The 13,831-nt window shown below is 44.4% G+C and overlaps 1 protein-coding gene and 1 long non-coding RNA gene across 4 annotated transcripts in view; one reads left to right on the forward strand and one right to left on the reverse strand.

Annotated features, from left to right (window-relative positions):
- LOC119160789 (O-acyltransferase like protein) overlaps window positions 1–13,831 on the forward strand; it is a 625,262-nt gene that overhangs the window by 9,006 nt on the left and 602,425 nt on the right. The gene's annotated exons all lie outside the window — the stretch shown is intronic.
- LOC142776708 (uncharacterized) lies at window positions 1,726–11,371 on the reverse strand. Its single transcript, XR_012887735.1, has 2 exons — window positions 11,136–11,371; window positions 1,726–5,048 (listed from the first exon to the last, which is right to left on the reverse strand). It is a non-coding gene; the product is annotated as an uncharacterized LOC142776708 (long non-coding RNA).

Genomic DNA, 13,831 nt, shown 5'->3' on the forward strand with positions numbered 1-13,831 from the left:
AAACGACTCCTTTTTCCCCCAAGCAATAACACTTTGGAATCGCTTTCCCGACACCATTGTTGCCACACCTGACCGCACATCATTCCGAACGAAATTGGAATCCCACTTTGATTCCACCCATTAACCCGTGGCTGTAAATATATTCTACCAACGTACTGTATGTATAATTTGCTTGTGCCTAGTTGTTTGTGCTCTAAGTCCCAGCCAAAGCGTTTCTTTTGTGTGTTATTTGATTCATTTTTGTTGTCATTTTTGACCAAACTACCATATTAGAACTGTACTGTTTATAAAAACTTGTTCAACTTGAAGTATACACACTCACAGCGTATTTTTTGCCCCCCCCCCTTATGTAATGCCCTCGGGCCTTTAAGGATGCAATAAATGAAATGAAATAAATAATGTGCGTCAAGAGCCGGCCCTGTTAAACACGGCTGCCAACAAAGGCCACCGCAAAAATCTGTTCAATTTTTTCGCTGAACTTCAGCAGCGCACGCTCACTCTGCTTTGTACTGCAAACAATCTAAACAAACAAACAAACAAACTAAACTTGCCCACAATCACACTTCGCCATCATCCCCGTGAAATAGTGCGGACAAATATTCTCGCTGCTGATTTTTCATCAAATAGTTGAAAACAAAATTGTTTGAAAGGCGTTACTCTCGTGCTCACGCAGCTAACAAAGCGCTGAACGGAACAAAGTAAGAGCGGTACTCACTATTTCACTTCGAGTGCTTCACAATATGAATCCACAAGTCCAGTCTTCAGGATGGTGCACCTTCGCAATTATCAGCACTGACAGAACACACAGGTCGAGCACAAAGCGCTGGCACATTTCAAACTAAACACCGACTAATAAACTCTACCGATCAAGAAGCCACGCGCACCACACGCACACACACAGGAGGGTTTTTCACCAGCGCACGCAGTGACATGTAAGACGTCGCCGCTCCCTTTCCCGCGCTCTGCACCCGAACTCTAAAAATTTTTAGACACCCATAAGGATGTATTTGTTTTCTCCCACGGGCAACACCCTTTAAGGGTGTCTAGGAACATCCTGAACAATAGGGTGTTTAGAAACACCATGAAACAGTAGGGTGTAAATAAACGTTACACCCTACTTTAATGGGTGTTTATAAACACCCCTAAACTATGGGTGTTGGATGAAGCTACACCCATGTGAGTGGGGTGTACACTGAAAACCCCCTTGAAACGATGACAGTTATATGGATGAGCATACTTGATCAAATGAAGCGCAATTATTGGGCAACAAAAGCAGAGACAAAGGAGGTGACGCTTAGACTTGTGTGTTGAGGAGAGCCGTTCACAGCACTTCATTCCATCAAATACGTTTCACCAACTGGCCCAAGCCTCAATTGTTCTCAGAGAGAAGCATATATGAACCTTCTCTGCGGCTGACAGGGAAGAAGGAAGATACTGGTGTCACCCACTGCACTTATACCTGTATGCATGCAGCTGATAAAATAAGGTGCCATGGTCTTGAATGAGCTGCATGAGACCGATGTATGTAGATGTACGTAGACTGGGCTGTAAACGACAAAGACGCGGAAGGCACTTACACATACACACACACACACACACACACACACACACACACACACACACACACACACACACACACACACACTACACCACAGTATTGCAAGCAGTAACCTGTAGCGTAAGGTCCAACCGAACATACGTTGAAGCAAAAAACAGTGAAGCCCATATTTTAACATCTGTCTTTATTATAGAAAAACTTCAAATCTGACAAACAAGTCTGATGGCATTTTGCAAAATTTTCGAATATGTCACGGGAACAAGTTTCTTTCTCTCTATACTAAAAATTCATTGTTTTCAATACAATAAGGCTCCACAACTTTCAAAACATTTGCGCTAGTCGGCCAAACGACTGAGACGTATGGCGTTTGATTGACACCTGTACAATAGAAAAAAACACGTAGGAAGAGTAAGCGCGTTTCTGGAGTCACATTTAGAACCTAAAACATCTCGCAGTATAAATTTTGACATTAAAAAAGAAAACATTGAACAAGGTAGTGTAAGTGGGGTTACATTAATGTAATGTAAGTGTTGGTATACTTCTAATTGCAAAACCACTCGTCAGTGCTGCTGGCACAATCACCTTCAGCTACTGAGATGACTGGTGCCTTCGAGAGAAGTGGGGCGAAGCTGTTCTTTCTGTACAGGAAATTCAATCCCGGACACCTAAAATAAATACACAAGGAGCAATGACTGAAATTTCACAAAGAGTGCAACATACAGTGTGTACCATGCATGAATAACTGCTTTCTTATGTGTAAGTATAAATTGAGTGCATAGCAAGCATATTCAGTGGCATCGGGCTCTACTGCAGTGAGAAATGCTAGAAAAGGTATGCTGAGCAGCAATAAACGCCATAAAAAGCGCTCTGTGGCATAATAATTATGCCTTTCGTGCCGTAGATATGAACCTTACTTTACTCGTTCAGCTTTCTCGTGCAGGCAAATAAAAAGGTGCCGCTCCAATTTGATAATGTTCCATTAGATGCATGCAACGATTAATCTAAGTGAGTGTCAAGTTCTGTGCTTAAGTATGCATCAACACAGCTGCATGTGTATTTCTGCAGATCTACCATGGTACTCATTCGATTAGTTTATTAAAAGGAATACATTAGGACGTGCAACAACACATACATATTTTATCTGTATTGCACAAAAGCACATTGCCAGTGAGCATACAAGACGGTATGAGCATTGAGAAGGTATTCAGTGCAAGTAACTTGTAAAATTAATTACTGTACAGTTACGTATTAAAATGCGAATGATACTAGTGTTTTTGAACTGGCTCACATTGACACTAATATATATTGGAAGAATTGGGTATTGGGCATCAGACGTCCCCGCCATTTTGGTAACCACAGCAAATGTATTTGTAAACAATCGCACTGATTTTACTGCATCAAAAAAGGTAACTGCTAGAATATTTCGCAGACAAATAATTTATTGGTCACGTGGCTACCTCCTGAACTTCCCGGAATCTCGTCTGGATGTTTGTGACAAAAATTAGTTCATAATTATCTCTTCTTCCGTGCCAAAGTTGGTCTACAAGTTAAGTGAAGGGCTTGCGTTAAGTGTTTGAAGCTCAGTAATGAAGCTCGTGGTGCCTTATTCTGCGATGATGCTTGCTGTTTCCTTTTGTTATCATCATTCCTTCATTATACTAGTACCATTTTTCGACCACATACACCTCAAACAGTTTAGCCGAAATGTGTAATATCTGCATTTTCTATATCAATACTGCGCTTTGAATGACTATCTGAGGAGTGAATTCTAAATCCACAAAAATATGTTTGGAGAAAAAAATCTTTTAGACCTCTCAAGCTGGCAAACTTTACGAGAAAAATCGAAAATTTCATAAAATAATTGTTTTGTCTATAATAAGACGAAACTTGCATCATGTGGCGATTGAATTAAAATAGACGTTGCACCTAAATTGAAGCAAATAAACAGTTTTTTTGACGTGCCAAAATTTGTCATGGCAATTTATGTTTTGAGAAAAAGATCACAGCATATCCACGGAGTGATTGATGATAAGTGGGGCGTAGCGTTTGTCTGTCCGGACGCACAAACGGGTGGACAGACAGTCTGACGCCAGTATGAATGAACAGAAAGACGGACGGACTCACGGACAGACCAACACATGGAAGCCCAGGCGGATGGATGCGCAGACGAACGAACGAAAGCACAAATGTATGGACGAACGACTCGCCCCACGAATCATCATTTTGTCCGTGTATATGCTGTGAAAACTACTAACGCTATCTATTGTGCAACTCATCAAGTAGCTACATGATACTAGAACGACTACAGAGCAGGGAATGACCCACGGCCTCAAGAGCTTTGCCCCTAAATTATTTTTGAAGTTCCAAGTTCCCCATTCGCCATTTGGTCATACTGCAGCCGACGCCTCGAAGTTCCCCATTGTGGTTGATGGGAAAATTCAAAAAAATATTTTATTCCTTGAAATAGAATTTGTAATGAAACTAGTTACATACAAAGAACTGTTTATTTGCTTTCAAGTAAGGAAGAAGGTGATTTTAAATTGAACCACCACATGGTGCAAATTGCGTCTCAATAAGGATAAAAATGACTATTCCGTGAAATGAGTGATCTTTTTTCGTAGAGGTTAACAGGTTAAGATGTCTAAAAATAGTTTTTCATTAAAATATCTTTTTTGTGAAGTAGGTAGTCACAGCTCAGATATTTATACAAAGTGTAGTATAGCAATGATAAAATGCAAACATAACACACTTTGGCTAAATTCTTGCAGACGAATGTTGCCGAAAATTTGTATTAATATTGCTGAGTTTCAAACACGTTACATAGGCTCCTTTACTTACCATGTATCAGAACTGGTATAAAAAAGGTGCGGTACTTGTAAAATATTTTTATTTAGCAAACAACACTCAAACAGCAGTCTGGGAAGTGTGAAAGCCAACCACGTGACGAAAACTTTTTTATCTCCGAAATATTCAAACAGTTCACTGTTTTCAGTGCATTAAATCAGCACAATTTTTTTTCAAACACATTTGCCATAGCCGCAAAATTGGCTGGGAAATGTCGATTAAAGTGACCCTGTTACCTTCACTCAATGACCATTGTATACTGCTAAATTAGTGCCATTAGTTTCAATCATGCAGTCAGGGTGAGAAAGCATAACTCCTGTTGGAAAAGAAAAGGAATAAACGTGTGCAGGCTAGTACTGCAAGAAAGAAGAAGGAGAAGTTGAAAACGAGAAACGGCGTTCGGTCTGGTTTCTTCGCCGATCGGTAGTTTTCCTTTACATCGTGGTGCCGAAACCTCTCGTGCGGACATGTCTCCTTCTTCGCACGACTTGAAAGGACCTTCTACTCGACCGCGTCGTTTTGTGGGCGGTGAGGACTGCAACGAATCGTTCCCGATCAGCGTAGACCGGACTAGACTCCAACACCGGATCCGATGGATTGCCTCAATACCAAGCGCTCCACTCGACGAGCCCAGAACACCAAACTCCTGCAAAAAGCAAGGTCACTGCTAAGTGACCCTACCACGGACAAGCCCAAACTCACAAGTATTTATGACCGTTTGTCAGCGAGCAACAACGAGCTCTCGAAGATCAATGGTGTGCTCAAGGAGCACGTAGCGGACGAGGAGCTCGAAGCTGAGTATATCGCGGCAGCAGAGTATAACGACGAAGCTATAAGCATGCTCGCTGAGATTCGCTGCAAGATAGACGGTTTGCGACATGGAGACAGTACCGCAGCGGCTGCTCCTCAGAACGCAAACACATGACCATCTGACGTGCCAACCGCAATTGACCCAAGGCTGCCGAACCTTGGCATGCCAACATTTAGAAGTGATATACATGAATGGTTGCCTTTCTGTGAGCAGTTTGAGCAAACTGTCCACATGAACAACGCTTTGTCAACAACGACGAAGTTCTTCTATCTACGTCATTATCTTGCGGGTGAAGCGGCAGCTGCGATATGTGGTTTTCCGACTTCCGAAGCCTGTTATGCAGACGCCATCGAGTTATTGAAGGAACGCTTCGGAAATCGAAAACGCATCGAGCAACACCACCTATCAGCGCTTCGCAATCTACCTCACATAGAGTCGGGAAGCGACGTCCGCGGCCTTAGGCGACATTACAATGCTGTGCAGCTGAATATCCGTTGTCTAACTGCACTAATTTTTCCTACGCTTAGCTTTTTCGCTATGCTGAGTGACATTTTACAGGAAGCCCTACCGCACGACATCATTTTGGCCTACACACGTGCAAAGCGCAGTCAGGCACTAAGAGAAAACGGGTCTGCTGCCAATGTCTTTGAGCCAAGTGTGGCAGCTGCTACATCTGATGCGGAGTTAAAAGAGCTGCTTACCTATACACGTATAGAGCTATAAAGTCGGGAACAGTGCAAGCCCTTTAATGACCGACTTTTGGGTGACCGTGTACAGAGGACTCGAAGCGGCAGCACCAGCATGGCTTCCGTACTACACAGTACATTGCCCCGCCGCGGTGGTCTAGTGGCTAAGGTACTCGTCTGCTGACCCGCAGGGCGCCGGTTCGAATCCCGGCTGCGGCTGCATTTCCAATGGAGGCGGAAATGTTGTAGGCCCGTGTGCTCAGATTTGGGTGCACGTTAAAGAACCCCAGGTGGTCAAAATTTCCGGAGCCCTCCACTACGGCGTCTCTCATAATCATATAGTGGTTTTGGGACGATAAACCCCACATATCAATCAATCTACACAGTACATTGAGCAGCTGGGTTGAGTGTTTTTTTCTGCAAGTCGAAGAAACATGGCACCCGCGCTTGTGACATGAACCTTGCCATCAATTCAAAGAAAGGAATGCTTGCGAAAGACAACCGCTGCTATCGATGCACGTCCCGAGGACATCAGGCACGTTCTTGCCGCGTCAAACTCACCTACTCGAGTTGCCACGGGAGGCACGCATCAAGTTTGTGCGACCCACACTATACATCGTATACCTAACAGCGACACCTTCTCGTCCAGTTGACTCCTCCGGCAGCACAGTAGGAATGGTGTCGTTTCAATCAGTTATGCTGTATTAGAAGGATTCACTAAGCGGGGGCAGAACAAATCACAGTGAAGTATATCTACAAACGTTTCGCGCCTTTGTCATCAAAAAAAACGGCAAAACAAGGTATGTCCGAGGGATTCTCGACGGAAGGAGCCAGCGATCCTTCGTCACGGAAGATCTCGCCAAGACATTACACCTACAGGTGCTGGGAGAAACTCAAATTGCGCTGAATACGTTTGGCTGTTTATCACCAAGTATTGTGGAAAGACGGCAAGTGATAGAAGTTCCTCTGCGTAGCCAACACGGTTCTGACACCTGCACGCTGCGCGCAAGCGTTGTTTCAGTTATCTGCCACGATATTGCTTCCCCGAAAGCTGACAGCCATTTCGTTCAGAACCTGCGTCTTGAAGGCAAGGTCATTGCGGACGAAAAGAAGTTTGATGCGGAAACGGAAAATAGCCTCAGTTTGCTGATCAGTGCTGACCACCTCTAGCAAATTATGTCGGGACGCATCGTCAAAAGGACAGAAGTTCCAGGACTGGTAGCAATAGATACAGCTTTCGGATGGACGCTACAAGGACCCAGTCACCAAAAAGCCTTTCTTGACTGCAGCTCTAGCCTAATGGTCTGCATTCTGAAAGTACAAGCAATTGTTGATGACAAATCAACCTCGCAGATCTTGCAATCTTTTGGGCAAGCCCCGCCGCGGTGGTCTAGTGGCTAAGGTACTCAGCTGCTGACCCGCAGAGCGCGGGTTCAAATCACTGCTGCGGCGGTTGCATTTCCGATGGAGGGGGAAATGTTGTAGGCCCGTGTGCTCAGATTTGGGTGCACGTTAAAGAACCCCAGGTGGTCTAAATTTCCGGAGCCCTCCACTATGGCGTCTCTCATCATCATATAGTAGTTTTGGGACGTTAAACCCCACATATTAATCAATCAATCAAATCAATCTTTTTGGCAACTAGAAGCATTGGGCATCGCAGATTCAACGCCACCTTCCTCCCATGAGTGCGTTGCACGATTACATGAAACCATTGGCAAGAAAAGCGACAGATACACAGTGGCGTGGCCTTGGAAGGAAGATAAGAAACCGCTCCTAGGGAACAACCGGGAAATCGTGCTATCACGTCTACAAAGATTAACACGGAGGCTATCAACGATGGAAGGAATGTTGCAGCGATATGACAGAGTAATCCGGCAATATCTGGAGATGGGTCACGCGGAAGTGGTGCCTAAGGATACTCCTCGGGATCGAGATCACACCATATATTATATGCCACATCAGGAACTAATAAGAGAGGAATCGTTAACTACCAAATGGCGTGTAATGTTTGAAGCATCGTCACACACCCAAGGTGTACAATCCCTAACGACTGCTAGGATGACGGAGTGAATCTCAATCCAGAATTGCTGCAAGTGCTTCTTCGCTTTCGGTGGTACCCTGTCGCCATCAATTCTGACATCGAAAAGGCATTCTTACAAATCTAGATACAGGAGACTTACCGAGATGCATTCCGGTTTTTCTGGTTTGACTCCATTTCAGTAAGCCATCACTGTAAGCTCGTCGAATGGCGCATGACATGGGTGCCGTTTGAATTAACGTCAAGCACTTTCTTGCTCATGGAAACTATTCACTACCACTTAGATAACGCATGTGAAGACAAAGAGCTCGCTTCTACATTAAAGAAGGCATTTTATGTCGACAATTTATTGGTGGGTGTGGAGACATTCCATGAAGGTCGGCGCACCTATGAGCAGTCGAAAGAAATTATGAAAGATGCTGACATGAAGCTCAGAAAATGGAAGATCAATGACCATCAGCTGCAGAACATGTTTGACAACCAGAAGGAGCAAGTAGAAGAAGCCTCCGGAGAAGCAGCTGCAGTCTTGGGAATGCAATAGGATATAGAAAATGATTATTTCAGATTTTCTTCCAAGTCGGTGACCAAGTATTTAGTGGCTGGCCAGCTCGACACGAAACATACCCTACTGAAGGTTGCTTCCCAATTTATGACCCACTTGGCACTCTATCGCCATTCACCATCACTGCGAAGCCTTTGTTTCAACGCCTTTGAGTTTTATCCATTGAGTTTTATCCATTGATTTATCCTTTGAGTTTTGAGTTTATCCCATTCCTGGGATAAAGAACTGCCCGCGGAGATCAAGACGCATTGGACAGCCTGGTGTGCAGATGTAATACAGCTCGGCCACACAAAGATTCCGCGTTGCGTGAGAAACAGACTGCATGGAGCACTTAAAGAGGCTGAACTGCATACATTCGTCGACGCCAGTCTGAAGGCTTATGGAGCATGTGCCTATGTGAGAGCATTTGAGGAAGGTGGAAACTCTGCTACCTTTCTGATAGTAGCTAAGTCAAGAGTGGCACCTATTAAGACATTAACGCTCTCAAAGCTCGAGCTTATGGCCACGGTAGTGGGAGCCAGATTGCTAAAATACATTTGCTCCTCGTGGGATTTCAAGCATTTCCATTGCGTCATGGGGACTGACTCCATGATCACACTGAGCTGGATCCGCGGAAACCATAGCAAGTGGAGTCAGTTTGTAAAGCACAGAGTGACTGAAACAACGCAAGTTACGGAAACAGCGTTATGGTGCTACTGCCCTGGCGAAGACAACCCGGTGGATGTACTGACTAGAGGTATACCGATAAGGACTCTACGTTCATGTCGCTATTGGTGGTATGGACCTGAATGATTGTCCAAGCAAAAATCAGGCTGGCCTCCAGAACCTAACCAGTACAAACCAATAAACGAAGAGGCAGAGATTGAGACGCAACATGTATTTCTCCAAGTGTCGTCCAGAAACTTGCACCCAGTGATCGATATAAGGAAGCATAAAGACCTGCAGAAGCTCCTGTGCGTCACCGCTGTTGGAAATTGTTTGAACCTCCCGCGCGAATAGCGCGCGCACCAAGAGACGGAGAACGACGAGGAAGAGGAAGAGACCAGCGGAAAATAGAACACGCTCTTTTACCATGGATGCTGGCGTTTGCGTCTCCTTCATTTGGTGCCTTTAAACTCCGAAGCGTGGTCTTTCGCTTTGTGAATCGATGCCGTGGACTTAAAACTTTGCTCAGCGAAACAACTTTGGCACGGGAGCTAAGCAAGTCTGAAATGTTTTGGGTCCGATATGTTCAGCTGGAATTATTCGCGAAGGACGTCGAACAACTGCAGCTTGCACACACTCTCCCCAAACAGTCTATCCTTGTTGAGTGAAAGCTCAAGACGGGAAGTTTTCACAAAACCAGTGCAGAGATTGTACAGACTGGAATTGAGCGACGCTACTGGGGGGCGGGAGTATGTTGGAAAAGAAAAGGAATAAACGTGTGCAGGCTAGTACTGCAAGAAAGAAGGAGGAGAAGTTGAAAACGAGAAACGGCGTTCGATCTGGTTTCTTTCCCGATCGGTAGTTTTCCTTTACAACTCCTTTCCGATGCAGCGTAGGCTGTTCAGTGGCTGTGCGTGTCGTGCTCCCAGACAGATATGCTGACAAGTCTTACATTTTGGCTGCAACACATGCTTAGATACCGTGCACTATGTATAACATTAAAGTGTTTTTGTACAACAAAAAAACTAATAATACGCTTCACATAGCAAAAATACCTTTATCATCTGAAGTACATGGCGAAGTTAAACGCCAAAGCGAGGCGATGGCAATAAAACTCTGAATAACAAGAATATTTTGTAAGTTACACAAGATGGAAACAATCTGAATAAAATGTGCTCGAACGTTAGCAGGTATGTTCAAACAAGCGTTTGCGCTGTTCAAATAGGCAATTCGACAACACACATAGACTAAAGGTCTGTTCAAACAAACGTCCAGCTTCAGTGCTCGATCCGCTACGTAGGCACGGCTGTAGGCAGTGTCACGCTACGTTGTGGGTGAACGAAAATACCGGTGAAGACAAATTTAACTAGATTGAATGTATTAGCAAGTAGGTAAACTTCGCGAGGCGCACCTAACGCAAAACAATATCCTGTGTTGTCACCCGATGCATCAACCCGAGTTATCACGGAAGTGTTACTGCACAAAACGAAAAAGAACCGAAAAGAACGACATGGACACCACGCTTGTTTTCCGTTCTCGGTCTTTTTGTGCAATAAGAAAAAAAAGTAAATGAACTACCGACATGCCCAAGCATATGCGTCTTACATACGGTTGACGCTTAGAGCTAACAGGCGCCGTCCCCACATATGTATTAATTAGTAAACTAAAATTGAAGTGCAGTACGAGCGGGCCCCGTTAAAAATGGCTTCCAATAAAGGGCACTGCAAAAATCTGTTCAATTTCTTCGCTGAACTTCAGTGGCGCACGCTCACTCTGCGTTGTATTCCAAACGATCTAAACAAACAAACAAAAAAACTTGCCCACATTCACACTTCGCCATCATCCCCGTAAAACAGTTCAGACAAATATCCTCGCTAAGTAAACAAATGCTGATTTGTCATCATCTAGTTGAAAACAAAACTGTTTGAAGGCGTTATTATCGTGCTCAGTTAACAAAGCATTGAACGGAACAACGTGAGAGCTGTACTCACTATTTCACTTCGAGTGCTCCACAATATGAATCCACATGACCAGTCTTCAGGATGGTGTACCTTCGCAATAATCAGCACTGACAGAACACAGTGGTGGAGCACAGAGCGCAGGCACATTTCAAACTAAACACCGACTAATGAACTCTACCGATCGAGAAGCCACGTGCACCACACGCACACACACGCGAGGGTTTTTCGCCAGCGCACGCAGTGACATGTAAGACGATGTCGACCCCTTTCCCACGCTGTTCGCCCGGCGCGCAGCAATACCGGGCAGCCAAGGTTGTCTAGGCAACGAGACTTGATATTTGCCCTGTGGCGTTTTCAGACCGGCTAGATGCGGTTTAACACTAGCTCCGGCCCTCTGCTGATAGCGCGAGCGCTTCTATTTTTTTTTTGCAGCAGCGATCTGTTGCGTTATACTCTTTCTTTAACAGTGCATCTGAATCGCAGTGAAGTTTGTGACAGTGCAGTGCTGCCAGCACGAGCTACTAGTCAGAACGCCCATTTATAATATTCAGGAGCCATGTTTAGCGCTCCTTTACCGACCTAATGTAGTGAATTTTGGTAGAAAAGCTTTAAGGTCATGTGACAGTAAAAAGCTACATTCAAGGTAGGGCAGGCGATATTTTATCAGCACTTTCATTTTGGTAAAGACATTACAACATTGCATGCATCGGCCGTCACACTATTCGATGAGAACATATTGCCACGTGCGTACTGCTAGGAAGACGAAGACGACAGCGCATACGCGCATCTGCACGCTTTTAAGCAGCAAGCAATAAGAAGAAAAAAGAGCAACGCTCTGGCACGCAGTAAATAAAAATACTGACCTTCTGCTACTTTCCCAACCTGTTAATTACTACTTCTGTCTTCACGTTGCGGCAATACATTTGTACTTAGCTTGCAGTCCTTGGAACAAGACCACAGCTGAGAATATTTCATCAACGCTGTTTTTTCACTACCTACAAAGTCAAGGCTTTGACTGAAGCACGTCTGCTAGGGAAGTTACATAATATAGAACAAGGGGATCTACGAAAAAACGGAGAGAGAGCGAGAGAGAGAGAAGTAGATAAGGCGTTTCGGCTCTCCCGCGGAGAGCTTTGTTCGCAATTTAGGCCACAAGGCTCCCGTCATTGTGAGCAAAGCTGTGTCAAGGTCACCGAAATGTCCTTATTCTGCATTTTTCTCTATGGTCGCTGTCCTCTTCCTCATTTCCATGACGTGTAAATCAGTGTACTTTGTGAGTGTTGACTAATCACGCAAATGACACAGATAAAAGAAACAGGTACAGGAGTATTGGCCCTTAGTCTAATGAACAAACGTCAATCCTATTGTATCTTCCATCTTATAGTAGTTTGCGTGCTTTATCGATGAAAAATGCGTTTTGGTCACATTACTTTCTGCTTCGATTCATTACTAGACTCGCAAGCAGCTAGTAGTGGGAGCCTTGCTGGTATCAAGATGGTTAACGTATACTAACAGTATAAGCAAAACGGCCCGAAAATGTGCAGTTGTAGCCTTATAGGCACGTGTGCTCAGATTTGGGTGCACATTAAAGAACCCCAGGTGGTCGAAATTTCCGGCGCCCTGCACTACAGCGTCTCTCATAATCGTATGGTGGTTTTGGGTGGTTAAACCTTACATATTAATAAATTATTTGTAGCCTTGTTCATTACACCCGTATTATAAGGATGTAAATGGGGTGTTTTGAGAATGTTTTATTCAGAACACCTCAAATTTCAAAAATAGGGCGTAAAAATGGTGTTTCTATGGGTGCTTTTAATGCGTACACCCGTTTTACACCTTTTATGCTGTAACATTTTTTAGAGTTCGTGAGCGCAGAAATCCCGGGCCGCCAAGGTTGTCTAGGTGACGAGACTTCATGGTGTCGGTGCGCTCTCAAACCGGCTAGATGCGGTTTAACGCTAGCTCCGGACATCTACTGAAAACGCGGGCGCTGCTTTTTTTCGGCAGTAATTTGTTGCGTTGTATTCGTTCTTTAACAGTGCACCTGAATTGCAGTGAACATTGTGACGGTGCAGTGCGGCCAGCACGAGCTACTAGTCAGAACGTGCATTTGTAATATTCAGTAGCAATATTTAGCGCACCTTCACCGACCTAATGTAGTGAATACTGGTAAAAAAAGCTAAGCTGATGCTTTTTGCTTAGCTCTATAGGTCTTTAGGGACTGCCCATTCAGGGTCACGTAGGTGATATTTTATCAGCACTTTCATTTCGATAAAGACATTGCAACATTGCATGCATCGGCCGTCACACTAATCAATTAGAACATATTGCCATGTGCGTACTGCTAGGAAGACGAAGACGACAGCGCATAATCGCATCTGCAGGCTTTTATGCAGCAAGCAATAACAAGAAAGAAGAGGAACACTCTGGCGCGCAGTAAATAAAAATACTGGCCTGCTGCTACTTTCTCAACCTGTTAACTACTACTTCTGTCTTCACGTTGCGACAATACATTTGTACTTTGCTTGTATTACTTGGAACAAGAGCGCGGCTGAAAATATTTCATCAGTGTTGTTTTCTCACTACCTACAAAGTCAACGCTTTGACCGAAGCACGCCTGCTGGGGAAGTTACAAAAATTAAAGGAAGGGGATCCGCAAAAAATGAAGAGAGAGAGAGAGAGAACTAGAGAATGCGTTTCGGCTCCCTTGAGGAGAGCTTTGTTCG

The sequence above is a fragment of the Rhipicephalus microplus genome, chromosome X (assembly GCF_043290135.1).
Source record: "Rhipicephalus microplus isolate Deutch F79 chromosome X, USDA_Rmic, whole genome shotgun sequence".
NCBI classification, from domain to species: Eukaryota; Metazoa; Arthropoda; class Arachnida; order Ixodida; family Ixodidae; genus Rhipicephalus; species Rhipicephalus microplus.